Source organism: Scleropages formosus, chromosome 18 (genome assembly GCF_900964775.1).
Source record: "Scleropages formosus chromosome 18, fSclFor1.1, whole genome shotgun sequence".
Taxonomy (NCBI): domain Eukaryota; kingdom Metazoa; phylum Chordata; class Actinopteri; order Osteoglossiformes; family Osteoglossidae; genus Scleropages; species Scleropages formosus.
In genome coordinates, this window is record NC_041823.1 from 12,849,268 (window position 1) to 12,876,443 (window position 27,176).

General features: G+C 40.5%; 1 protein-coding gene and 1 long non-coding RNA gene across 4 annotated transcripts in view; one reads left to right on the forward strand and one right to left on the reverse strand.

Annotated features, from left to right (window-relative positions):
• The window catches only part of satb1b (SATB homeobox 1b), a 45,202-nt gene extending 39,254 nt beyond the window's left edge, over nucleotides 1-5,948 (reverse strand). For all 3 annotated transcript variants that reach the window (XM_018740738.1, XM_018740739.1, XM_018740735.1), the window contains exon 1: nucleotides 5,788-5,948. The gene's annotated coding sequence lies outside the window, so the exon portion shown is untranslated. The remainder of the gene's footprint in view (nucleotides 1-5,787) is intronic.
• Nucleotides 5,935-17,367, forward strand: LOC114912560 (uncharacterized). The gene is made up of 3 exons (XR_003798319.1): nucleotides 5,935-5,992; nucleotides 16,164-16,345; nucleotides 17,121-17,367. It is a non-coding gene; the product is annotated as an uncharacterized LOC114912560 (long non-coding RNA).
• Nucleotides 17,368-27,176: the final 9,809 nt, after the last annotated feature.

The following is a 27,176-nucleotide window of genomic DNA, read 5'->3' on the forward strand; positions in this document are numbered from 1 at the left end:
CTTCAACACGGAGAGGAGGCAACAACGAGCCCCCCGCCACCCCTCTGGTTAGAGAGCGTGGGCCGCTACCCCGCCGCGAACGGTGCGATGGACCGTTACGTCGGCGCTCCCATCGTAACCGAAGAGACGCGGAGAAGGGAACGGAGCGCCCGTGCTGTAATTACGCAGCGCTCGTATGTGGTATTCGTGTAGCTGAAGACATCGTGCCCAAGAAGAATCTAATAGCTGCGCATTTGTTTGCTGAAGTTAACCACACGCGTATTTGTCATAGACGTGAACGCATCTACGTGACGGTGCTGTCCGCACGCCGTTAATCGGGCCTCTCCCCAAAACGTCCCCGTTGTGAAAAGAAGCAGACTTCCTTTACGTACTCGGCAGTACGCCGAACACACTAATACCTACGGATACCCGCTACCGTGCCCCGTTGCGATATTTACTGTGTTTCTGTGTCATTTGTTGCTTCGCCGCATGCTTCACGGAACGCAAAGCCAGAAAAGGCGTGCGCTGTCAGAATGAGTGGATTTCAACGTTTGCCCTCTTGCACTGGTTGCCTTTTGCAGCGAGGGGCGGCACGACGTCTCGAGACGGAAATGTACAATGTTGAGTTATGTACACAGAGAGTGAAACGTACAGTACACGTCTTGCGCCGTGCTACACATATGGGGGCAGAGAGGGGCGGGTGTTAGCAATACCGAGATGCTGAAAAAAACCGACACAAGAAAACAGCCCTTACACACACACGCACACACACCATAATAGAAGCTTCTCATGAAGTATGTTCTGTACATTTTAAGTGAAGACCCCCCCCCCCGTGACAGCTTGATCAGGTGGAACTTGGAAGATCCGCTACCCAGAATACATTAACCGCTAAGCGTTCCATTTCCAGTGGAAACGTTTCCATTTAAATTGCCTGATCCCTTTAAAAAGAAAGTACTAAAAAAAGAGGTCTGAATGATTTATTTTACACTGCCATAGCTAGAAGAGACAAGCGGTACAAGCAAGAGAGATGGAGTGTGTGCGTGCGTGCACATGAAGAGTACCGATGGAAGAGGGGTACAGCTACCAGAGCAACAAAGGCGGACAGCTGTTAAAATCGTTTTATTGGAATGCGTGGGTGGGAATTACAAACTGATCTTCACAAAGTAAAAAAAAAAAAAAAAAAAAAAAAAACCCAGGATGCAGATCCCTCCAAAGCGCTGTGTCCCCTCTTTCTTTCATTACCGGAAGAATTTGGGAAAACCTACACAGATCTGACACTGACAAGCATAAAAATATAGAACAATGGGCTTTTGAGAGAAACTGAATGCTATGTGGCTGTGAAAAAATATTTTTTCCAAATTCGAACAAGTTAAAGCCATATGGAAACTCATATTTGCATTTAAAAAGTGTACTTGTATTTCTTTAATAACTGCATGACTGTTAGATGTTGCGTAACTTTAATGCTGACTTGCCATGAAAAAATTTACTTGGCATTCTTGTGAAACCCTTCCATTTTATGAAAAGCAAATTTGCCATCGCTTCTGCAAACCACATGGATTCAGAAGAACGTAAGGCGCAGTGCGGTAACGGCAACATCACCAAGATTCACGCCAAATAAAACAACACGCTCTGCGTTTCGTATTAATGCAACATATTATAATCGAAGGCAGGTGTTTGCGAAATGTTTGCATTTAATGACATGAATTTGCCTTAAAAAATACAGCGTGCCGATTTCTGTGAAGATCCATCTACAGGCATACGTGTAATTGTCACCCTCTTTACATTTTTGACTCAGAACTTTGGAATGCACAAACAATTCTTATAAAGAAACCGATGCTTTAAAACTGGTTACAGCTTGCCATCAAAAACTCCCAAACAGGGCTATTTTTTTCCCTTCTCCACTATTAGCAATCATAACAGGACTGAGATGGAACCTCTGCATAACTGCACATTAAGAGGGAGACAGGCCCCTTATTTACTGGCGACAGTTTAAATAAATATGCTCACTGGGGGGTTAAAGAGGTATTTACACTAGTCTTACTGTACATCAGCTATAATTTCACTGTTTGCTGAGCTGTTATTTAGCCGTTTTGCTGAATCTGTACGAGAGACAAGGGGAGCAGAGTTCTCGCCGTTTCACTTAGGATATCGGGTCCCACTAACAGGGGTTCCAAACAGGTGACTGCATGGAGGTAAAACCTCTCCACTTCTCTTCCTTCGCCTCCTGAACCTGCGAATGCTGCAAGACCTCAACTCTAGACCCTACAGTGGAACCTTCACCTTGAGAACAAAACTGACGTCTCACATCAGCAGCCTTCCTGTTTTCCCTTGCAATACATAAGAGGCCCGAAAGCAATAAACGAGGCTGTTCGAAGCAGCAGTCGGTAAATTGTCAAAGAAGCTTTTCTAACCCTGAAAAGAAACTTTTGTGATAATGGTTTAAAAAGCAGCAGGGCCCGGAAAGTGCGCGGACAAGGTTTGGGCGGCGGACATTCCACGTCCACGTTGTCAGTCGTACGCTACGTGGAGGCAAAGTAATGGAAAACAAAAACTGCGCTGAGCCCAACAAGTGCGGATCTGTTCTGTGAGCGGCAGTCATTTGACTTCGGCCAGACACTCCACTCCTGTGCTGAGGATCATTGATGTACTGTACAGTCTAATTGGTCTCAGAGGGTCGGGCCATGTGAATGTTGTTTTCCCTGCTCCGACTCTGTATTTAATGCCTTTTTTTTTTTTTTTTTTTTTTTTTTTTTTACATTTTCATATCATTTTACTACTTTTGGTGCTGGCGATTGTCGTTTGTTAGCGTGCATGAAGAAGTACGCTTACACACACCTGACGTCCTGTGTCGTGTAATAAGCAAGAGACATTGCAGTGTGACGCTAGCAGTCCCAGGGTATCACCTCCTTCACCTCCAATGAGAGCGATCTGACAAATTAAGTGCCAATTAAGTAGGAATGTGATGCAAAAGTACGACCAGGAAGAATGAGGCAGAGATCACCTGGGTGTTTCTAACAGCCTGGAAAAGCTGTCTTATTTCCCACAATTACTGACAATAACGAGAAAGGTGGCACGTTCAGTTTGGCGCACTGAAAAGACCAACTGAAGCTGAATGGTACCTAATTAGGGGCACCAGGTAAAGAGGAGTGTTCTGTATTCAAACTGCTTAGTAGCAGAGTAAATGAAGGATTATGTGTTAAAGCAAGTCGAATATTTCACATTAAACTTTCAGGTAAACTTGCTTTATGCTATCATCTGTGCCATCATACAGCTTAAGGAAATTATTAGAAATCAGATTCACATGTAGGTTGTATATAAAAAAATGGAATTTGTAACAAAAGCTTACAGAAATTCTCTTATTAAGATAGATATTAACAGAAATGTGTGTGCCTTGGACTAGGAATATTGTTGTATTTTGGAAAAGAAAGCACAAGGAGATGACAAGTAAACCCTCTACACTTTTATTCTAGGTCACATCTGTAGGTCTACTTTTAGAATTGACATCAGGTCTGCATCCGGCATTAAATCTGGCTGTTTGTATATGATCATATGTCATGCTAATGAGCATTTTTGTGCAACTTGCATTTACAGCAACCTGGAGTAACACACTGTAGTAAACTGTACAGAAAGAGTAAAACTGAAAGCACCAGCAATGGTCACAGCCAGTATACAGTCTTTGATGTGAAACAACAATTACAAGAAGTGGGACTGCTGCTAACAAGAAAAGGATGCCGGCTCATCCCTATGTCATGCCATAGTGACCACACAGAAACTGTCTTGTATTCACTACTGCTTAGATTTGCCAGCTAACCTCAATTGGATCAAGTACTGAAATCACTTCAAAACGTCCGCAACAGTCAACAAGTTTTTTAAGCATTTTTTATCCTAACATTGTTATATTAACGTATGATGGGACAGAGTACCTGCTCTATCTTAAGAAATATTACAATTCACAGAACGAAGTGCATGACAAAATATATAATTAGGTCCAAAATTGTTCAAAGAGTGATTATGACTGCTGTCAAGAAAAAAAAAAATTGCATAAAAACCCAAAACACCAGTCTCAGGTTATAGTGAAATATTGTTGCACAGTACAAGCTAGGTGTCGGTGTCTGAATAAAATCTGCCCTGGCAATCGCATCATCAGGGCTGATGATGACATGCATTAAATGTGGCAGCTGATTCTGCATTATTTGATATTTTCTATGTGGAACTAATTGCGCTGTATTTACTGTTTAAAATTATTTTTCTTGGTAACATCCTAGAATACTCGCTTTTCTAATTCCTATCCTGCATAGATAGACACACTTTGTTTTTGTGGTTTGCAAAGTTTACTTTTATGGATTTTTTTTTTCTAATATTGTCTCAGAAGCAATTGAGGTCATTTTACAGCATTAAATAAACAGAGGCATTTAAACAGTGGTTGATGAAACAATAGATAGTGAATCTGGAAACCACAAATGGCTTAACACCCTCGCAGTCCTAGAACAATAACCCTGCAACTTCCCATCAATGATCTCAGCAAAGTTACCATTCTTACTCAAGGTCACTATATTTTACAAAACAAATGCCCGAATGCACAAAGTGGAAAATTACATACGAGCAAAGACGAACACTTATGTCAAGTGGTAGAGGTTATTTTGCCCTGTGTTCACATCACAGTTATTTTGTCCAGCTGTGGAAGTATGGAAAACGCAGCTGCATGCACTTGTTTGCCAAGTACCTTTACTCACCTTTTTCTCTGTAACTGCACTGAGCAAGAGCTGTAGAAATCACTTACTTTTCTAATGAATGCCAAGCCCATCTACAATTAAGTGCAATGACTGTGTAAGCCGTCAGTTCAGTGTAAACATGTAGTAAATCTTGCCTCGCAATTGAGCATCTTAATTTTAATATGTTCTACAGAAACACTAGGCACAGACTAAGTGATGGTGTTTCAAGGTTAAAAAAAAAAAATCAACACGCATCTTTTTGACCAATATATTCTAATTTCTCCTTACATATGGGACCTTAATTCAATTTTGAACTCACTCAGAGGGTTTAGTCACTGTGTGCCGCGCACACTTCTGCGTACCCCTCAGGGCCCTATGCAATATAAATCAGCAAAGTTATTTAAAAGTATTTCACGTGGCGTACAAACTCGTGGATTTGGAGGAAATAAAGGATGCTAACGTGAAAAACACGCCCAAGTTAAACACCCCCTCTGAGATCTGTATCTGCTGGGCAACGCAGCATGATGATGATGCACTCGCGGCTGCTTCCTCATGAATTTACACCGCTTACCTATTTACACTGGGGCCGGCATGGTGTAAAATCTGCCCTCTCTCTTTTTTATTAAGCTAAACTCAAACTGCAGAGACTTTTGTCGTGCATTGTTGGTAACGTAACGTGCTACTTTCCGCATGTTAAGCTTAAGCGTCGCCGCAGACTCTGCAGCTGCTCACACGCCGGACCGGGTGACACAGCAAAGTTGCCCGGAGTGTGACAGCAGCGAAGCAGCGCGGTCTCGAGCTCTGCTTCCTCGCGCTGCGCGCGCCGGCCGCGCGAGCAACTTCGCTCGCGCATCCCTCCTCGCAGAAGGCGCGCACTCGTCCGCGAGAAGTCGCGTTTTAGTCTGTTAAGTTCGAACACGCCACAAATTTCGCGAAGACACCAATACACACGTAATGCGGCGCCGGGATGAAGAAAGCCTGAAGGTCCCCGCGCAGTTTTAAAGAGACGGAGGCGCGGAGGCGGCTGTCAAGACAGACAGAGTGGCACGCGGCGGAAAGAAATGTGTCATTTTTGTAAAATTTTTTTATACAATACCTTCAAAGTTAGCAGACACCGCGAAACGTCTCGAGTTCCATCCAAAGCCCACCTTCAGGGATCCAGAACAGAGAGGAAGTCCTCGGACGGCGCCGCGGCTAGTGCAGTGCGCGCGGGAGGAGCTGATCGCACCGGAGTGTCCTCGGCTCGTGTCGCGGAGCGCGGGGTAGAGGCGCGGGAGGAGGGCTCTGCGCGAGCGCGTCAGGTAACACGAGCCGCCCCTCCCTCGCCTCTGATGCGCGCGCCGATGATTTGCCAGTCTAGAGACCCACTTTGGTGTGTGTGTGTTTTTTTTTTTTTTTTGTTCACTGCGCTCTTCCGCGGCGCGCGCCGGTCCCCCCCTCCCACGGGGCTAGCGTCGCCGCGAGCTCGATAGGTGGACGGCGCGGGAGCGCACTCGCCCTCGTCAATTATAATATTTACACAGCACATGTTCGCTGTGGAAGCGCGGTGGCTGAGGAGGAAAGCGGAGGTTAAAGTGAAGTGTGTGTTTGTTGAAGTGCAGAGTGGCAGTGTGTGGTCCGTGCAGGAGAGACAGTGAGTGTCATCCTCGCGAAACTGGAAAATGAAGCGAGTTCGCAGCTGCACAGCACACCCCGGGCGGCTGCCTTCTTCTTTCTCTGCCGTTACACCGAGCGCTGCTCCTATGTCAAACGCACATGATATCATACTGTCCTCTTTCCCCAACGCTGAATATGGTTTTTCATTTTAACTGCGTGTTTTTGCAACCATACGAATTGTGTGACCCTACGTCAAAACGTTTGTTTCCTATAACTAAGGTCACATGCGGCTTCAAAAGTTGTAGCACTTTTATTATTGCGGCTGAAAGCTGGTTTAGTGTATTTCTCTAAAGGCTGGTCTCTAAAAAGAGACTTTATTCTAGGTACGGAATTAAAATAGCGAAGTTTGCAAAGAGTAAAACTTTATTCTCAGTCAGTGATAGAATATGTACAAAACATTATAAATTATCATTTTAAAACAATGAATGTCAGAAAGGACAGCAATGCTTATAATTATTGTTGTTGTTACGTTTTAATTCTTAAAGATTATGAAGCAAAATATAATATTGGAAAATGAATTTTAAGAAAGTGAAATGTTCGTGCACCTTTAACTCTTTAAATTATACGTTACAAGCCCATACATGTAAAACAGTTTATTTGCGCTTCTTCTGCTTTTGAACATTACGTGTTTTCTGACAACCTCCACGAGTGATAATAATACCCAGTAATAATTTTTGTTGACTTATCGTTTTACACGTTTAATATTTAAAATAAGAAATAGTTTGAATTCCGAACATCTGGCGACGTGTAGGGCTCTGCTTCCTGTACCAAAAGATACGCTGAATATTATACAGATCATGTGTCTTAAAAATGGAAAAACTTTCAAAACAATGAAAAAATGCACGAGAAGAGAAGCGCTTGAAGCAAATTTGTACTGGTTTAATTATGTCCATTTCCTCACTTTACCTTCAGAAACACCTCCTCAACTCAGTGGTCCAGTGCGCAAAGTCACATAGCATGGCACAGCATTGTGGAAATAATGTCAATTTTAAATTATTCGATTTGGGTGAGTGTGTGCGCGCGTTACGGGCTACGTTTTCACGCCACGCGGCGTGTTTCTGTAGGACACAGCGGCGCGCTCGCTTGGCGAGGTCCGAGGTGGCAGAGAGAAGGGTCACCTCGCCGCCCACGCAACTATTTAGTTCACGGAGTGATTCCTCAAGTGGTTCCAGTGTCACACAAGTCCAGCACCCTTTTCTAAGAGTGTGTCGCACATGAGCGCGTGGCGAAGCGCGTGCGTTTTTAATATAATGAGCGCCTTCGTAATTTTTTTTTGGCTGCAGGAACTCGTTCATATTTTTCGTCTTGATGGAAGTGATGCTTCACAGATACTTTAAGTGCTGGATGATTTTTTTTTTTTTTTTCCTGTGCAAAACACAAAGTATGCAAACACAGAGCAATTAAACACCTGGATTTATTGGTTAGCTCAGTGAGTTGTGCGGTGTGTGTGTGTGTGTGTGTGTGTGGACCACAGTAGCGGACTACAGTAGGAACAGCTCTGAAATATTCACTTTTTAACTCCACACTGTGCCATTGCGCTCCGACTGCTTCAGGTCAGTCTTCGCTCAGTTAATTTCTTTAATATATGGATGATTTCACTTCAGCAAAAATGCGCGGTGAGTTTGAAATGCTTTCCGATTAGGATAAGAAAAACGTGGAAAACAACATTTTAGACACATACCGACACACACGCTCTTCTGGAACCACTATCGTATCTGCCACTCACTGATATATATTACTTCTTAATTAAGCATTTTGCCCTTTAAAAGCGTCCAGTGAGCGGATATTAACGCTTGCTTGTTTTAATTATGCGGATATTGCCAACAAAATGCTCGTCTGTTAGACGTTTATTTGTCATTTTTCTTAGGATTCTTGTATCCACAGACAGCGGTAGGACTTTGAGGGCCAAAAAAGCACTAAAAGAACAGACACCCGCGAAGTGTGAAGTGTTTGACCCCTGTAACACGGGTCGCTTCGCGTCCCCGTGTATAAAAGTATTAAAACCGTGGGTGGTCTTCATTTATTCCCACGGCATTTTATGAACACCGGCGGAGGTAAATTACCGAGAGGTGGTAATTTAATAGCCCAGAATCGCCCGGGTCACACCTCAACAACACGCCTTTTCTTCACAGGTCCGAAGGAGGGACATCTCAGACTACCTCCACCTCCCATCATTAAACACCCCATTAAGCTGTGCTGTATACTCATTCATTGTTAACACGCTGAAGCAGAGAAACCTTCTGTCTGCAGAGCGTTGAGAGGTTATAAAGGGGAGCGCGGTGGTAAAGCGCGCTGCCCGTGTCCGTTGAGGGAATAGCACACGGTCGCAGAAGCGTCCAGGCGCTTATGGCGGAAATCTTCCCGCCAAATTCGGGCGCCATTAGCCTGCGTCCGGTAACCTAGCTAACACTGCTAACCGAATACACTGAACCAGCAAGTACAACCTAGAGCAGGGTACGTCAAAGAGAATAAAAGTTGAGAACTGAAGAAACAGGGCAAAGAACAACTGCAGAAGCAGAGCAAGGCTGAATGTGACGGCATTTGGAAACTTAGGATCCGATTTAAGAACCTCAGTGGAGTTTACCGACGTCTCATGTATGGCTACTTACATACGTACATAAATAATAGTAGCAGTAATACTTACTAGTATTGGAACAAGAGTGTGAGATGTAACTGGAAAGGCAGCCAGCCAGTTCTTCCATTTTTTTCAATCTCAAAGATGGGTGGTAAAAGTGGACAAATGATTGCTGAAAAGCCAGAGCTATGCCACTCAAACTGCAGATTGGTCATCATAACAGTTGTTCCATATCTCAGTAATTTTCAACTGTGTCCATGACCACAGATGGATATTAGCGATATTGACTGAAATTGTTACACGGGATGCCGGAATTGCTTTAATGATTCTTTTTGCTAATTTCGGTGGTAGGATGATGGTTATTGACATCAAGCGAACAAAAACAGAAAAGTTTCAGTGTATGACTGTAATATAAAACAGAAACACATGGGGCAGTGGTTCAGTAGTGATGCAAGAAGCAGAAAAGTGACACGTTTTACCATTCTGAACAGGCAATTTACTCAGCTATTATCCAGTTTTGAAACGTTTGCCAAGCATGTCTGATGGAAGCAATCAATAGATAAGTCATACGTTGAGCAGAACTGTCAGGGTTGACTGTTTTTTTCCTAATATATTCTCCTAAATGTACGTCTACCTCAGTAGCTTTAATATTGATATACATTTGATATATTTTCATTTTCAGATGAATTACATCATTACATCAGCATGATCTCATATGGAAAAAATATGTATATATTTTCATCATATTTTCACTGGAGTCAGCTTTTAAAAATTAGGGCTTTGTAGGAATAGAAGAAATATCCAATTCACTTTTTGAGGGAAATTTATAAATGTTAATAGGAGAGGATTTCACCAATAGTTACAATGATTAATGCTGGGAATTGTATCAAAACAATACAAAAAATAAAGTCTTTCAAAATTTCATTTGAGGCCACAACTTAAGAGAATACCTTAAGGCTGAACACAGATTTTTTGCTGTTTTTTTGTACTCTTTAATATGCATTAGAATGTTTATAGTTTGAGGAAATTCAAAAAAATCTTTAATACACCTGCTACTACAAATGATTTTTTTTTTTTTTTGTCACACCATACTGAATCATTCCGTTGCATATGAAACTTCCATAAACCTAACTACCGTACTCAACAACCTGTTTCTGCTGTGTATCCAACAACTTGCTTTTTCTGTGTAGAATTTGAGAGCCTACATCTACTGATACTGGTATCAACAACCTTCTCCTACAGGTAATTTATCCAAAAACCTTCTCCTGTTTCTGCAGCATCTACTGTTGCATTAAGCAATGTCCTGCTACTGATACATGTCACAGTCTGTTCTTATGGCTGAAACTAACAACTTGCTCCTATGACTGTAGCTAATAACTTATTTGTATTATTATATGCAAAGCCTTCTTCTACCATTGTTTCCACAACGTGTTTCTATGGCCATGCTCAACAAATGTTTCCTTCTGCTGCCATATCTAATGACTTGCTGTATTGCTGTATCCCACAACCTTTTGCTGTTGCTGTGCTATGCAACATCACCTGCTGGTGCTGCATCCAGTAATCTGTTCCTAAATCCATTTCCACATTTGGTATATGGTAATATTAGCTCAGCCCATGCTGTTTTAGTTAAAACCTATAACTTTCAAGACAATCTGACTGATACAGTTTTTTTTTTTTTTAACCTTTTTTCCCGCTGTCGACCACTTACATTTACATTTGCAGTATTACTTTATATCTTCAAAGGGATCTTGTGCGGCTTCTATATATTCAAAGGCACAGTCATTAACTGGAGCCAAAAAAGTTTTGGATTGATACATTCTTGCCAGTATGACATTCTTGTACAGTAAAAAGCCAAGTTGTGAAATAGTGTGGAAGTTGTAGTAGGTCGAGCAAACTAATGATGTGCTGACAAGTAGCTGTGCTGCTATTAGCAACCAACTTCTAAATTCCCTTACTCTTTAAATTTTTTTAAACCTCTATAGTATATCATTAAAATTTTCATTAGGCATCTCACCAAACCACTGATCTGGTTGCAAATGTGTTATTTTTTTACAAACGTGCTGTTTTTCCAGACAACTGTTACTATTTTACCCATCGGTGCACATGTCCTGTTGCCTAAGCAGTACAGCACTTTGTCACATACAGCATCTTCAAAAGAGTAAAGAAGTTTGCATCTTTACTTCACTGCGTGTAGAAAAAAAAGCAAAAATATTTACTTCACTTTGAAATATCAGACATTATTATTACAGTTTTATTAAGTAGTACTGTTTCAGATGCTTTTCTTCATGTTGTGTTGCTGTACATCCCTTCTTTTGTTTTCCCTTTAAACTGTTACCTTACTGTAAATGTATGTCTTACGTAAAGAAACCAACCAGTGTAATACCTGTAAGTATACTCCAAGGTACCATTTTTTGTTATTTTCAGTTAATCAGTGTTTCCCAGAAAAGAAGAGATTGATTGTGGTTGTTGTGCTCCATTCAAAGTCTTGACTGTTTCACATTTAGTCACATTGCGACATGTACAACGTCTTTTTTCATGAATGGTATGTTCTCAGTATGATTAGCCTGTCTGTTGCAATTTTATAAGTGAGCTGAGGTGCTGATTGGGTACACAATGTAAATGTTAGATGAATTCTAATGTGCTTTTTTCAATCGTCTTCCAAAGTTAATCTGACATGAATGAGAATGACCTCCAAATTAATCTTTTTCTGCTGGTTACATTATGGGTTTTCCAGCAAGACATTAAAGAATAAACTCTTCTAAGACAATTCATGTACTGATCTGTCACGCTGTCAAGAGCAGTCATAGACTGTGCTGAAAACAATGTTGACGTGACAGTAATCAATTGGAATCAATAAAGGCAGCTGGAATTCATTTATTCATATCATTCACACATTCACCACCAGGGGGACTTTTCCAATCACCATCTGTTGGCAGCTCTCCCAGACAGTGGAGGAAGCAAACCACGGACAGATTATGATTCAAATTTCCTCATTTCTGCCTGTTGTGGTTAGAAAACTGGAAAAATAACAATGGCGATCACTTGTGATGGACCACAGTGAAATGTGAACTTTACATATACTAAAAATGCTTCAGATTGAGAGGGTCATTTTTCATATTTATGATATTGTGTTAAGAAGTTACCTAACAAGGCAGAGCATGAAAGCTCAATGGATAGCACTGGTGCCTCTCAGCTCTTGGACTGTGGGTTTAGACATGAGTTTGAATCTGGCTCTCAGTCTGTGTGAAGAGAAAATCCATTTATGTTTTCTCTGTTCTTGTGGTTTTCTCCGGGTGCCCTGGTTTCCTCTCAAAGACACAAGTTTCAGGTAAACTGGTGACTCTATACTGCCAATACTGTGTGTAAGGGAATGTGTGTGTTAGTGATTGCACTGTGATGGCCTAGCTTCCCATCCAAGGCATAATCTGCTTCACAGCCTATGGTTCCAGGATAGGCTCCATACCACCACACATCTGCACTGGAGGAGAGTGGTTACTAATAATGAATGAATTTACATAACAGTTTAGAATATTTATTCTTGTTAGATAAGTGATTTACTCTTCACATTTTCAAAATACTAGGTACTTTCTTCTACAGTATTTGTATTTTGAAACTATTATTTGAATGTAAATACAGATTTTGGAAAAATTCCATGAAGTTTTGTTATTTAACCTTGTTATCCTCATGTTCTTATTTTTTGAATATTAGTATAACTTTATTGATTTTGTCATCTTTTTGTTGTACTATTAAAAATTCCAAATCATAAACAGATAGTAAATGAACAGGATAAATATTGAAAGTTTTGGAAAATCTACAATGCCAGAAGACATACTTATCCTTGTGAAAGAAAATGCATATACATCTTTTAATTTATTATAATCTATCATTTAAAGAGTAATTCTTTGTAATGTAAATCATTAATTTAATTTAATTTGACTTAATTATATTAAATTACAGATTCACAGTTACACTGCAGCCATTATAACTAACAATTATACACTTAAAGTTGAGACATAAATTTTCCTAGTGAGGAGGACAAAAACAACTGTATGGTGTGAGAGAACCAAAAAGTAGCCCATATTAAGAACATTTGAAGAATAACATACAGAAAACACTCAGTCATCTGTGTAAATGGAAAGGAAGACATAATGATTAATATTCCATGACTTAATATTGCGCTATCATCACTTAATAGAAACCCCTTCACCAAAGAAAAAAACTGTTCTTCCATATTACTGGGGTGAGGGCCTTTGCCTTGCCATCTAAAAAAAAGGTCGTGGTTTAAATCCCACTGGTGCTGTAGTACCCTTGTTCAAGGTACCTTTACCTTGAACTGGTACAGTAAGAATACCACGCTATATAAATGGGTAAATCAATGCAATTAGCTTATTAGGAAAATGCAGTCGGTCTCTGTGTACAAAGTTGTCAGATGGGAAATGTTTAAAAGCTAAAATATTGTACATATGTGTAAAATATTTTAGACAACAGGTTCTTTTGAGAGCAGCATAGCTCTGTAATGATTTTTTAATTTTTTTTTACTTTAAAACAGTGCCAATATACAATCAATGCCAATGCAATATAGTTCTGAAGGGTGGAAAGAAAAAACCAAAGCAATAACAAAAGCTTATCTAGGCAGCCTTTGTGTCTGATCCTATAATAATCATAATTTAAAATAACAACTTAAGCGTTCAAAAATTCCCTTCATGCTTGGGTCCAAAAAACTGTATGTCAGCAATTTTCTTTTTGATGGGTATTAAACTACAGGCTTGGAAAGAAAAGGATTGCTTGAATTGCTGAGGTCAGACACCCTGGAATTAGTGTTTACAACTCTAACCATACACAGCCAGCATCTCATGATGTTCTTCAGGTGGGTATGTTTTAATTACAGAAAATGTATTTTAAAGGTTTGTGAGCCTACAAAATATGCCCAAAGCACAGTCAGGAATCTGGGCTTTAGTTAATTAGAGAACTTTTAGTTTTATTGCTGTAGAAGAAACATAAAACATAACATTTTCATAAGAAGAACAAACTGATAAAATAAATAAGCATGATGATGAAATGATTATGATGTGACAGCTCCTTTTTTGGGCATCCTCTCTAAATACAGTACTCCAGAGATGTGCGGGAGTCCCATTATTTGGCTATTCCCATCAAAAAAAAAAAAAAAAACCACCATTGAAAAAGTACAGTTTACTTAGTATGGCATTAGCATGCAATATTTGTTTTTGACTACGTGTTCTTATTTGTCCATGTAGCTGATTTTTTTAAAGCAAATTGCAATGATAGTTTTCCACACAGAGCAACTTCTTATTTTTTTTTTTAACCTTTTTTCCAACTGGATAATTTTTGCTGCATCAATTCAGGGTAAGTACCAAGAGTCAGACCTGAGCAGAGCAGGATTCACATAGTGTGTTTCTTGGTCTGTGAAAAAGACTTTTTACTGTTAATTCTCATCATCCAGTCTAATGTCCACTCAAAAAAATCGTATCTTGAACAGTGAAATGAGAAACTAGAATTGTACCAGGTAGGTAAACTGAGTTCTGAAAAAAGTGTTATTTTTTACATAATTTGGCATATCAGATATCTTTACATTACCCAAACTATTGAATATTAGAACACAAACAGGATTATAATGCAGCACAGTGCCACAGCAGATAGTGTTGGTGTCTCACAGCTCCGGAGCTGTGAATTCAGACACGGGCTCAAATCTGGCTAAATATGTGTGCAGCTAGTATGTTCGCCCCATGTTCTCATGGGTTTCCTTTGGGTTCTTCAGTTGCCTGCCATAGTACAAAGATGTGTGTCACGTGAATTGGTGCCTCTTAGTTGCCCTTATTGTGTGTATGTGTCAGTGAGTATGTGTGTATTTGCCATGCAGGTGTCCTGTCTAGGCTCTGAACCACCACGACCATCGGACAAGTGGTTACTGATAACTTATGGATAGAAAAATTGTTTGAATTCCCAAACGTTACAGCTATAAATAACCCCAAAGGATAATAATAATAATAATAATAATAAGAAGAAGAATTTTAAAAAGTGTATTTGATTCCATTACAAGATAATTTGTATTTTTACACATCTTGTAATTTTTCGGAAGATACACAGTGAATATTTAAACTACATTTTGTAGTAATCTCTTTTAACATGTTATCAGAGATTATATGGTAAACCACATTTGCCTTCAGTGGTTCCCTGAATTACTGTCACTTGTGTAATGTCTTTCAAAAGACAGTCACTGCTCAGTGCAGCTCAGAGAGCAGGAGGTGAAGGTATTATGTTTAACTTGGACTCCTGAATCAAAACATGATGATGATTTGCTCTTTAAATTCTCAGCATGAGCACTGTTTAAGACAAGAAACTGTGCATGTCACGAATGATGACCCCCACTCGTGAATACAGTAGCTGGCCTGTATGCCTGCACTGTATGAAAACCCTCCTATGTGTGCCTCTCAGTTATTCAAATCTCAACAGAATGCGGCAGTTATAGCAAACCCCTGCTATCTCAGAGAGTGGTCTATTACTCCTGCTTAATTAAACATATCCAATTACCCAGCTCCACATTCAAGCAACTGGATTTCTGTTTAGGATGTGCCACTGAGTAGCTGAGTCTTCTGTGCCTGGAAAGTAATTTTTAAAGGTAACAGCTGGAGTGAAATAATTCCCTGAGATTTCAACATATAATGGGTTAATAATATGTGTATTTATGAATTTCATGGTTACAAAATGTAGCATCAGAATGTTGACCAGTAATGGAGTTTTTGTTGAGTTTTTTTCTTTTCTTATTTACTCAATCTGCTATATTCTGCTATTAGTCTAGTATGTTGTAGACTGTCCATGTCCATCGTGATCTCTACCATTTTTCGGAGAACTGCTCAAGTCATAAAATGCATAGATGCTTACAAGCCCTTTCCGATTAATTACAAACCCTGTAAAGAAGTCATTTCCCATGAAAGACTGAACTATTAGTAAAACATTAGGTGGGTCAGTTGGTGGTATAGTGGTTAGGGATGTTTTATTGTCATTTGAAGGTTACCGATTCATTGACAGATATTCATTTAACAAAACATTTTCTACAAAGCAACTTACAGCTCAGGGTAAACGACTGTTTCATACAAGATACAGTCATAAGTTTATCAAAGCACAGCTAGTTTGTCCAGTATCACTGTTGCTGCCTAAAGAATTGAGTGTAATAGGAAATACAAAGGTGATTGTGACAGATGGTGTGATTCATATTGTTGCAGCTGTTCTTCTCAAATGCGGAAAAGGATTCAGCAGCTCCGAGGAAGGGAACTCAGCCTATCACACCGGAACCAAAAACTAAATACCTGTGGAGTTTGGTTTTTGAACCCGTTGTCATTTGGATCACCAAGCGGCAAGAAGTAGAGGACCATAGTGCTCTTGTTTGGATGAAATAAATAATCAGGTAGGTCATCTAATTATTGTGGTACCGGTTCAAATCCCCATTCCTGTTGTAATATGTCTGAGCTAGGTACATACCCTGAATTATTCCAGTAAAGGTACCATGATGTGTAAATGGATAAATCATGGTAAAGTTGCTTGTCTTACAGTGAAATCATTTTATGAAAATTTGTCAGCTAAGAAAGGGGCTCTTAACTTGTGTGCTGTTCCTTTCCTGGGAAGGTGCAAAGCAGACACAAGGGTGGTTTAAGATGCCTCCCTGAGAATTTATTGCAATTATGTCTGGACTGGTTTGTTGATTAATTGTGGAACCATGGGAGTAAAAAGGTTAAGTATCCCTGGACTACGGTTCAAAATAATAATAATAATAATAACCAGAATCTGAGTGAACTGGAAACAAGACAAACATGTATGGAAAACCACTGCAGTGGACGTAAAATATATTGCAGTATAATTCCTTCAAAAGCAAAGTACATATGAAACCAAAAAAGGGAGTGAGGGAACATTAGAACTCATGGTAGAACAAAAAGATGTGTTTCTACGGAATATAGTTTACACTGATACACTCTACATATTTGAATGTGATGGCCATGCCTACCTAATTCTTTGCTGGTACGCATGTAGATTATATTGCTTACCAGCAAAGAATTAAGTTTTCCTTACTTCTGTAATTTTGTACTAAAATTAATATATAGTACAGAAATACCAGGTGATAAAGAAAGAGCATTTGAAATCAAAAGCTAAAATCTCTGCAGGTAAGCTTACTTTTTGTTGAACAGGAATTCTGATGAACCATCTACATGCGCAACTGAACATGGAGTGTCCAGCCAAACCAAGTCCAGCCCAATCAAGCCCCAACTCGGCTGCAAGCCTGTCCTGTCACAACCCCCACCCCCAAGCAGAGCGAGACATGGAGGAGTTCACCTGTCATGCTTGCACTTGAAATGGATAAAGAAAGAAATTGTGTGAGCAGGGAGGATAATTGACAATGCAACGATTGTCCTTTTGTGGATTTGATTTTAACTTCCAGCATTTCATATTTTATTATGACTTGTTTCATAATTTATTTTTGTGCAGAACAACGGGTAATATTTGACATGTGTACTATAAACCTGTGCCAGTGTCCTTTTTATTGATAGAGTAAAACTAACTTTTCAGCTGATTTCCTATAATACATGTGATTTTTTTACAGGACCCATTTGTTGTAGCGCAACTGGGTGGCAATAGTGCCTTTACACACACTTTATTGGATTATGTGTGAGTGCAGTTATCCAGCATTTTCAATCACACTTAACATTACCTCTGATCAGTTGTGAAGTTGTTATACTACCTCATGTTCAATCGGGAAATGAGCCCCAGGAAAGCATGATGTAACCATGGCAATGCTTCACTGTGACAGGGAACACCTGTGCTGGGCCAATCAAGGAGGATTTGGCAATCCACCCTCCAAGAGTCAGCTTCATTAAGGCCATCAAAACACTTGAGCGCAGCATTTAAGGCCTGATTCAATTAACATTTCTCTAAGAAAAGGCAGGTCTGAGAAAGGTGAAATCTGTGTTAAACAATCATTTTGAGCATTCTTTGACATCAGTGAACTATGAAGATACTAAACTGAAGATATGTAGATTGAAATGATAAAGTCTTCATTAAAAAAAAGACTTAATGTTTCAGCCATTTTTCCTAACATTCACCCTTTGACTTACATGGCAATTTGGAAAGACTGCGGCAGGGCAGTGTACTGGTCCCTAAACCTAAATAGAAATGGAATACTTTGTCAATAAAGTAGTTCCTCTACACATTTCATTGACTTTTGGTGCTCTGCAATTAGGGTTAAAATGGTTGCCTTCATAGTAAATTCAAAGCATTGGACACATTTAGCATTCCTTAGATTTGGAATTGTTATTGTGTAGATATCCATAAAAAAGAGGTATAAGACTGGGGTAATGGCCAGCCTTAGAATTTTGTGAGTGTGGAGGGAGAGTGTAAAGAGAACAGTACCCATTAGGAGATGGTGCTGCTTCTGTGCATCATGTACAGGACTGAATTGTACATTATCTGCAATGTATTGGAATGGTATTTAGAGAACATGTTATACAGAATGTTGTTCCTAATTAAGCAATTAATAATCTATGGTACGGCGCTTTTTTAGTAACCCCATGAATTATTTTCGCAGATTAAATTTTATTTATTTTCAAATGTATTTTAAATGTATTTTTCAAACATTTCCTAGCATGTATTTGCCAACTGAGACTCATTCATGCTAGTGTGAAGAGAGGTCCTTGAGTGTAGCAGAGGGCAGGGAACATCTAAATCACTTTGCTCACAGTGATGACAAAACAAATGTGTAATTGCCACTGTCTTTGTCTGACACCTTCAGTAAAATCAGTAATTACAATTATAATGCATCTAAAAGGAGTCAAAATGTAATTTAGTATTGTGGGAAGAACAGGTGGAGTTGAAGGCTAACCCTACTGCGGTTCAGAACATCGTACTATTCACATAATTTTCCCCACTTGTCATTAGCTTTAAATGCTTGGAAATTTTTGGAGATGAATTGGAGCATAAATCTCTTTAGCAAGCACAACAATCTGGTATTAATCAAAACCATTAAGGCACAACAATCAAAGCAAATTATGTAGAGTCCTGCGTCTGGATTAAAAATTACAGTAATACATCATTAATGTGCTTTTGATGGTTAAACATGTATTGATCAATCAGCACACAATACTGTAAAAATGTTTTCATACAGTTTAATAATTTAGGATTAGTAATGACAAAATTTCAATAACAACGATTACTTATTTGTAGTTGAAGATATAACAGATTTTCTTAATAATCTGTAAATAGTTAAACCACTTTTGACTGAAATGGCATGGTGTTCACACTGAAGGTCAGTTGAAAACATCCATAGGGTTATATGAGATACAGTAGCGGTACCTTACTTCCCTCAGAGGAAAAAACTCTCATTTTATTTTTTTCCCACTTTACAGTCATATTATTTAATCGTATCCAGACAGGGAAAATGGAAGGCATAGTACGTTGGCAGAGTACAGTACCATAAGTGAAAACAGAGTGCATCAAGGTTTGCGGTCTTATTCACTGACCCCTTTGCATTTGCATTAACCAATTTGTATGTTTGGAGTGTTAACTGGGAGAAAAAACTTCAGTAACTCAAGACCGTATTTTCGGAGGTTGTGATACAAATTATAAAGTGGCTCAGAACTTCCTTCATACTGTACAACAAATAATTTACATTGACTTTTTCCAATTAATGATTTACCAGTCAATAAAATAATTAGCCCTTCTTGCCTGTTCTAGTTATTTGCCATAGGTATATTTATCAGGTGACAGAAAATAAGCTGTGAAAAGATTTTTCTACTGATCCTCCATTATTTCTTAACTTTAGCTTCTTGTATATACATTTTAGATGAAAAGAATTTATCCAAATAAATATAATGTAAACATAAGGTTATAATAGAGCAGTATAATATTATGTAGTGCTGGTGCCTCACAGTTCCCGGGCTGTAGGTTTGGATGTGGATTTAAATCTGATCCAGTCCAGTAAATGAATGTGTATATCATTGCACTGCAATGGGCTGCTGTCCTGTCCAGGGTGTTCCCTGTGTCACGTCTTGAGTTGCCATGATGGGCTCTGGACCATCACCACCCTGCACTGGACTGAGCAGTCACTGAATGAATGGATAAGACATGTTCGGTCCACGCAATATCCTTATGAAACAAGTGAATGGTGAATATACAAAAGATCATGGATGAGTGCTGCATACAGCATTCACAAGCAAAAATAAAGTTGATTACTTGATTATCACCACAAGCACTCATAAGCACTACATAAAACAGAATGATAGGGAGGCTCTGCCTGTATGATGGGCCTTTCTGCATAAAGGGATTTGCTTTCTCTGGCCAGGATCCCTGAGCAGTTGTGGAAGGTCACTGCTAGTTCAGTGTGTATTGAAAAGTAGAGTATATATGCAGATCACTGGCTTCTTTGTTGGAGCTGTAGCAGCAAATGGAGGAGGGGCACTTGGCCACCGGAATTTGTAATTGGGGGGTCAGTTGAAAAACAAACTATGCTTTTAGTTAGTGTCTCAATGGCATGTCCTGGTTTAGGTAATCAAAACACAGCTAGCAGAAATGAGCAGTGCAATTGTATAATGATCCCTGGGGTGGGAGATGTGAGGGCGGCTCAGAGAGTGTGTGTTTACACAGGGACACCTAAGACATACACATCTATTTTTCCCTTTCAAATTTGGCGTGACGGAAATAGCCCTTGGTGAAAGCATATCATATCCATTCACTGTTCTGGGATCCATCAGAAACAGCCGGTGCCAAGCGTTCCCGTTGGCCGAGATCCCCGAGGGGGGCCGCGGCTTAAGTCTCCATAGGCCAGTAAGCCCCCAGGGCCCCCAGCCTTGGGAAACGTGGCTAATTTCAAGTGTCTTGGCAGCAGGTTCTCCTTGCCTCAGGTTTGTCACAGTTGAAAGCCCCCCCCCCAGTGTGGAGCGAGTAGACCTGAAATATTTGGGAAGGCATGTCTTTCGCATCATCTGGATCGGTGTTGATAAGAGCCACTGTCCATTTCTTCCCCATATCAGTCCCTTGCATAGACTCCAGGAAGCCAGCACTGCGGCACATGCATGTACACGCATGCTAGAGCGGCCGTGGCACACTGCAGACATGCCAGCACCAAGTGTCGCGTCGCGAGCGGCGCATTCCTACAATTCGGCGTGCTAGCCGCTCAAAGCTACGCGCTAACTGCAGGGCCTTTCCGAGCCAAGGTCCGGGAAGCATCGCTGTTCCGACAACCGGTCTGTTTCCCCTTTAACCGTACAATGGTTTCAAAAGAAACGGCACACTTAAAAAATGCGCGGCACGGGAAAGCCCAAGGAAGCTGCCGAAAAAAAGGCGAAGGAATTTTGGTGATTAGTTTTCTTATGTGCAATGAAACTGGACGCTCGGTAAATCGGTTTCCGCAGAAAAGTCCTCGTAAAGAAGTCATGGCAGATTCCAGAACGCGCAAGAAAACACTACGTGTCTTCTTACGTCATTGCGGCGGTCCTAGCAGACCTTGTTCAGCACTTCTCGAGAACGCTGTTGTAGAAGAAATTTGCTCTCTTTCCTACCACTGTATTTCGTACCATGACCGCATTTGATTTCAAAGACAGCACCGATCTAGCTGCAGCTACTTTCAGGGAGTTAAAAATGAAAACAGTGAACTGTTCGCTATCACATTTGTTCTTTCAAAGAAAGGCGGGTCAGTGAGGTAGAAAAACCCACAAGATGGAAATTACCACATTTTACACCACCGACAGAAAAACGTAATAAAGATAGGATAGGAGAGGTCTCAGATTTCTTTGCACAGTCATTATTTTAAATGAAGGCCTTTATGGTAAAACTCTTTCGATTGTCTCCAAGAGAAAAAGAAATCATGATCATGATCAAAAACCATGCACCACTATATTTGGGCTGCGTGGGCAACGTGACATGGAGCAGCACTGCATTGCACTGTGATCTGCGGCGAACACGCAAGACAGGGCAGCTACTACAGCTACATGACATGTCACCCTCTTCACCTTCTAAGGTGATGACACAAAATTATGGTTCCGGAGTCAAACAAACCAGATGTAACAAGGTAATTACCCACTTAGCACCCTTGTCTATCTCAGTGGTATAACAAGTCTCCTTTTGCTGCTATTTAATTAGTACTGATAACATAATTTAAGCTAATATGCAAATAGTCCAACTCGGCTCGCTCTCCGGAACGTTCGAGATTTTGCTCCCAAGCCTGCGGATTCGCAGCGCCGTAAGGTTTACTGTCAAAAATGCGCTCGTTAATTCAGCAAACGCGAAACTATTAGTTCATTAATACTTTTCAGCATTTTTAGACGTAGAAGCGTCAAAGACGCTTGTAGCCGCGCGCCGAAACAAAGCGAAACAGGTTGTGAAGAAACCTGCAGAACACGTCAGCGTGACCACCTCCCCCCCCCCGGCGCTATCCGCAGAGCTGTAATCGGCCAGGCCGCGCAGCGTACAGTTTGAGGGACGTGTGATGATTAGCTTCAGGTAAGATGTGGGAGTTCGGAGGGAAAAAAAAAAAAAAAGAACAAAAAAAACATGTTTCCCACAACAAAGAAACCAAAACTCAAGGTATTAGTAATAAAAAGTGCACCGAGTCATCTCATCAGTGGGAACAGTATTATTTTGATGTTCTCACTGAGCTTGACGAGAAGAATATTAATCTAATTACCACACATTGATCTCTGTACTTCACGCTGAATACCATAGGATCTCATTTAACCCTTCTGGCAGCAATTCTACAGTGCACACATGCTGCGCTGTTAAATAAAGTTATTCTCCCCTGGTACGTACGCTATGAAACGGAATACTCGGGATAACAAACACTTTGCATAATTAATGTGCACAGTTTCTCGGCTCGGATACCGGCGTCCGCGTGTCGTGCCGCGCGACCGCTTCGGTAATATTTCGCGCGGTCCGAAACGACGGAATGCGCCGCGTGGTCTCGCGTAAAACGAACACGCGGTGTGGAACGCAACCAGGAAGTGAAGTTGAGCTGATCTCCCCACATGGAGATGGGAGGTTACTTTCTCCAAAGCATTGCCAGCGTGAAGCAAAGTTTATAATAAGAAGCTTATTGCGGTCTGTTGTCGAGTTTTGTGAAATAATACATTTTTTCGCAGGACGCACATGGCCTGACATGCGTATGCCAAAAAAACTCCCAAGTTTGCTTTTTTTTTTTTTTTTTTTTTTTTATATGCTTTCTTCCATTTTTGATGGCGAGCTATATGGTTGGTGTTGCTCAGGGTGAAAGTACAGTAGTACAGTACCCTCGGTTCTTTCGACTTGAACCAGTGAACCAGACAAAGATTGCACCGTGCCCACGTTAAACATGCTTCTTCCACTCGGACATTCCTGGATAGCGGCACCTGTTCGGCCTTCGGCCGTGTGGTCCATTATTGCACGCGGGCCGCGAATAATATTCGCTCAGCATCTTTAGGCTCGTTTTTAGCCAGCGTTAACGCGGGGTCTCGTCTTCATCGCATCTTCTCTTCGCAAGGCCGCGCATCTGGGAAAGCAGCGGGGAATCATGGATGTGTGCGACAGCGAAAGTGTTCGCATTTCAACTTTTGCACAGCGCTCACTTTTTCAGCATCTAAGTCAAATGAGAAATGTATTTTCCGCTGAACGGAGAAGGTATTTTAGAGGAGCTGGCTGAGTGCGGTATCAAAATAAAATTATGGACGGTGTCGCCCTAATTAGATCGTCTTAGACACAGTACGCCGATATAAGACAGGGGGCAACTTCCTAAAAGTCTTGAGTTTTTAACCGTAATCTTGCTGTCTGTTTGAATTGGAGAGTGCCTGTATTCCCTCTGCGACAATGTAAACACAGGGGCTTTACTGAAGATCTTCCCCATTTGATTTTTATAGCCTGAGCAGTAACCAAAATCCAGAATGTAATTAATTCAAATACTCTTTGGAATGTGATCTGGGGCACCTGGCCAATTACCATTACCGCGTAGTTTGTGTTGAAGACGGAACACGCGCTCTTTTCTATATGAAATATCAGCGGGGGCCTGAAAACACAAAATGTGTATGGTATGTGGAAAGGAGGCATTTTCAAACTAAATAAATGCAGTCTGGCCCTAAATAGTTGCTACAAAGGGTCTCTGCCATGAACCAGAGGCCGTGGTTAAGAGCAAGGTGACTTTTGCCTTTCATTTTGGTAATTTCATCATGTACTTCATATCTTGAAACTGGAAATAAATCAGGCTTGTAGTTCAGTCATGGAATTTTGCAGAACAGCACTGAAGGAGTTTAGAAAGCAAAGTTGAACGGGACAAAGTGGTGGCTGCGAGTGTGGTGATCGGTGCCATTACCCTTGGTCCCAAAGGCTGAGGGTTTGAATCCCACCTCTGCCTGTAGTACCCTTGACCAGTGTACGTATTCTAAATTGCTCCAGTAAAGCTAGCCACTTGTCTAAATGGATAAGTTATGAGTTGCTTTGGAGAAAAGTGTCAGCTAAATGAAGTAATGTCATGTAAGAATGTGTTTCACACTACTGTAAGGTGGGACACAAATGAACTTCTTCATTATAAAGGTGAAAGTAGCAATTAAGAAAATGATGGTACAACTAATATTATAATGGGCAGCAGGGTGATGTGGGTACTGCTTTTGCTTCACAGCGTCTAGGCTGTGTGTTCGCAAGTGGGTTCAGATGTGGAGTTTGTGTTCTCCCTGTGTTCACGCTGGTTTTCTCCAGTTTTCTGTCGAATCGCTTGTAAAATAAGCGTTTCAGGAGAATGGGTGAACTAAATTTCCCTTAGAGTGTGTATGTGAGAGTGATTGAGTGTGTGTGATTGCAATGGAGTGATGTCCCATCCACGTTGTATTGGGTCTCACGCCCTGTGCTTCTGGGGTATGCTGTTGTAACGTAGCAACGCATTGGACGAGTGATTATAATGGATGAACAGATAATATTTCTGTCACAGAGTGCAAAGCGAACCTCAGGATTGTTTTAAAACATATTGATTCCCTATTTATGGGGGGGTGCAGTGGTGCAGCAGGTTTGGCCAGATCCTGCTCTCCAGTGGGTCTGGGATTCAGGTCCCGCTTGGGGTGCCTTGCGACGGACTGGCATCCCGTCTTGGGTGTATCCCCCTCCCCCCCAGCATTGCACCCTGTGTTGCCAGGTTGGGCTCCGGTTTGCCGCAACCCCGCTTGGGACAAGCAGTTTCAAACAATGTGTCTGTGTGAGATTCCCTATTTGGGGCACGATGGCGCAGCGGGTTTGGCCATGTCCTGCTCTCTGGTGGGTCTGGGGTCCGAGTCCCGCTTGGAGTGCCTTGTGATGGACTGGCATCCCATCCTGGGTGTATCCCCTCCCCCTCCAGCCTTGTGCCCTCTGTTGCAGGTTGGGCTCCGGTTTGCCACGACCCCGCTCGGAACAAGCGGTTTCAGACAGTCTGTGTGTGTGATTCCTTATTTTGCTTAGCAGTCTACAGCATTAATGTAATAAAAATAGCATGGAAAAAACATTTAGATAATTTGGTGTTCATGTAAGAACTTTTCACCAAGTTTCAGAACTGATTCTACTACAGTAGTGACTCCACTAGGGACAAGGCAAGGTGAAAATCAAACCCACACCTTCCATAGCAACTTGCTCCGTACTTGTAGGGTTGCCAAGTGCATGTGTATTTTCCACTGGTAACACAGTGTATGATCTCTGCTGGAGGCAGCTTGCGGTGAGAATTAAACCCCAAAGGCTGAGACCCGAACCACAGTGATGCCACATCATTGAAGGGTCGTGGCACTTAGCGACGCCTTTGGGATTATCACATTATGTAAGTCACTTTGAATAAACGTGTTTCTCTAAGCAACTAAATATGCAGTGTAATATGACTTTATAATGTAATAATTGTTTAGTCTTCATAAACTGACTGCAAGGAAAAAGGCACAAACTGAAATTATTAAAACAGAAGAGACACTCAAGCATAATGTCAATTTTTATGGGTTTAATGTTAATTAAAAAGATAAGAAATGTAGCAGCTGAGCGATCTCTGCCTTTAAGTCAGTACTCTTCTCTCATTCCAACAGTTAATTTTGAGTCATACAATGAGAAACCTGAGTCACCGTGTGCGGTCCTCAGCCTTGTATGCATGTGAACCTTAATTTCCGGAGTTTGTCCTTCGTTAACATACATGGATCTAAACCGTCATGGTTGGCTCTGACTAACAAAAACAAGTAATTTCGTTTATCATTATGATTCTGACAATCATAGAAAGTCATGGCACTGATCCAGTGGCCTACATCTGAAAACATGTTTTAACAGAGAAAAATGTTATTCTTAGCATTGTTTTGAAAGATGTGGTCTTTAGACATGAGCGGGGAGTTACCAAAGCCATTTTGTACAAGCCAGGAAACAAAACTTTATGAAATTATCTTTTTTCTAATGAATGAGATTGTACACTTCGATACGATGAAAATGGAAGGAAATTAAACCACCAGAAGCAAACATCAAAGACCATTATGTAGATTCTGCTTGCAAGAAACTTCGCTGGAATGGATTACTAATGTAATTACTACCTTAAAGGAGCTAGATAAGTATTTTTAATGTGAACTTTTAAAATGAGTATTTTCACTTAGCAAAATAATAGTGCGGTTGTGTGCATGACCAAATGCGGTACTAATAACACTAAGTTGGTTTGAAGATAAGATTTAGTCTTGTGGTGACAGTGGATCAAGTTACCTTTTTAAAAATAATGTTTTGACTACACATAAAGCCACACTCTGTTACATGCAAAATAACTTCTGGAAATTTTCTTAATCAGATTCCACATCTCCGAAACCCATTTTCAGAAAAAGGCCTTGTTTATTTCATTTCTATTTTTGCATCCATTATTAACTGTCTTGTTATAAGGAAAAATATTAATGTTTCCCAGTTCACAGTATAAATTTGTATTTTAACATTAAATGACATCCTTGTCTTTCTCTTTTTTTTTTTTAAAAGGATCAGGAGTATAATTCATGTTGTTCCACAAACCAAAGGGACTGAAAAGACAAGGTGCTCAGTAAAAATATCTATTAAGAAAATATATCTATTAAAAAGTCTCACAGGATGACATTCCACTTTTTAAGTGAGCTTGTGCAGAATTGTGGAGCTCTCTATGTGTAAAGTGATAAACATCAAAATGATGGAAATACTCAATGCATATGTACTTATCAGCATAAAAGTTTGTAACCACAATGATATGTAAGTTGTAAATACATGCATATTTAAAGAGTTAATAAAAGTCCTTT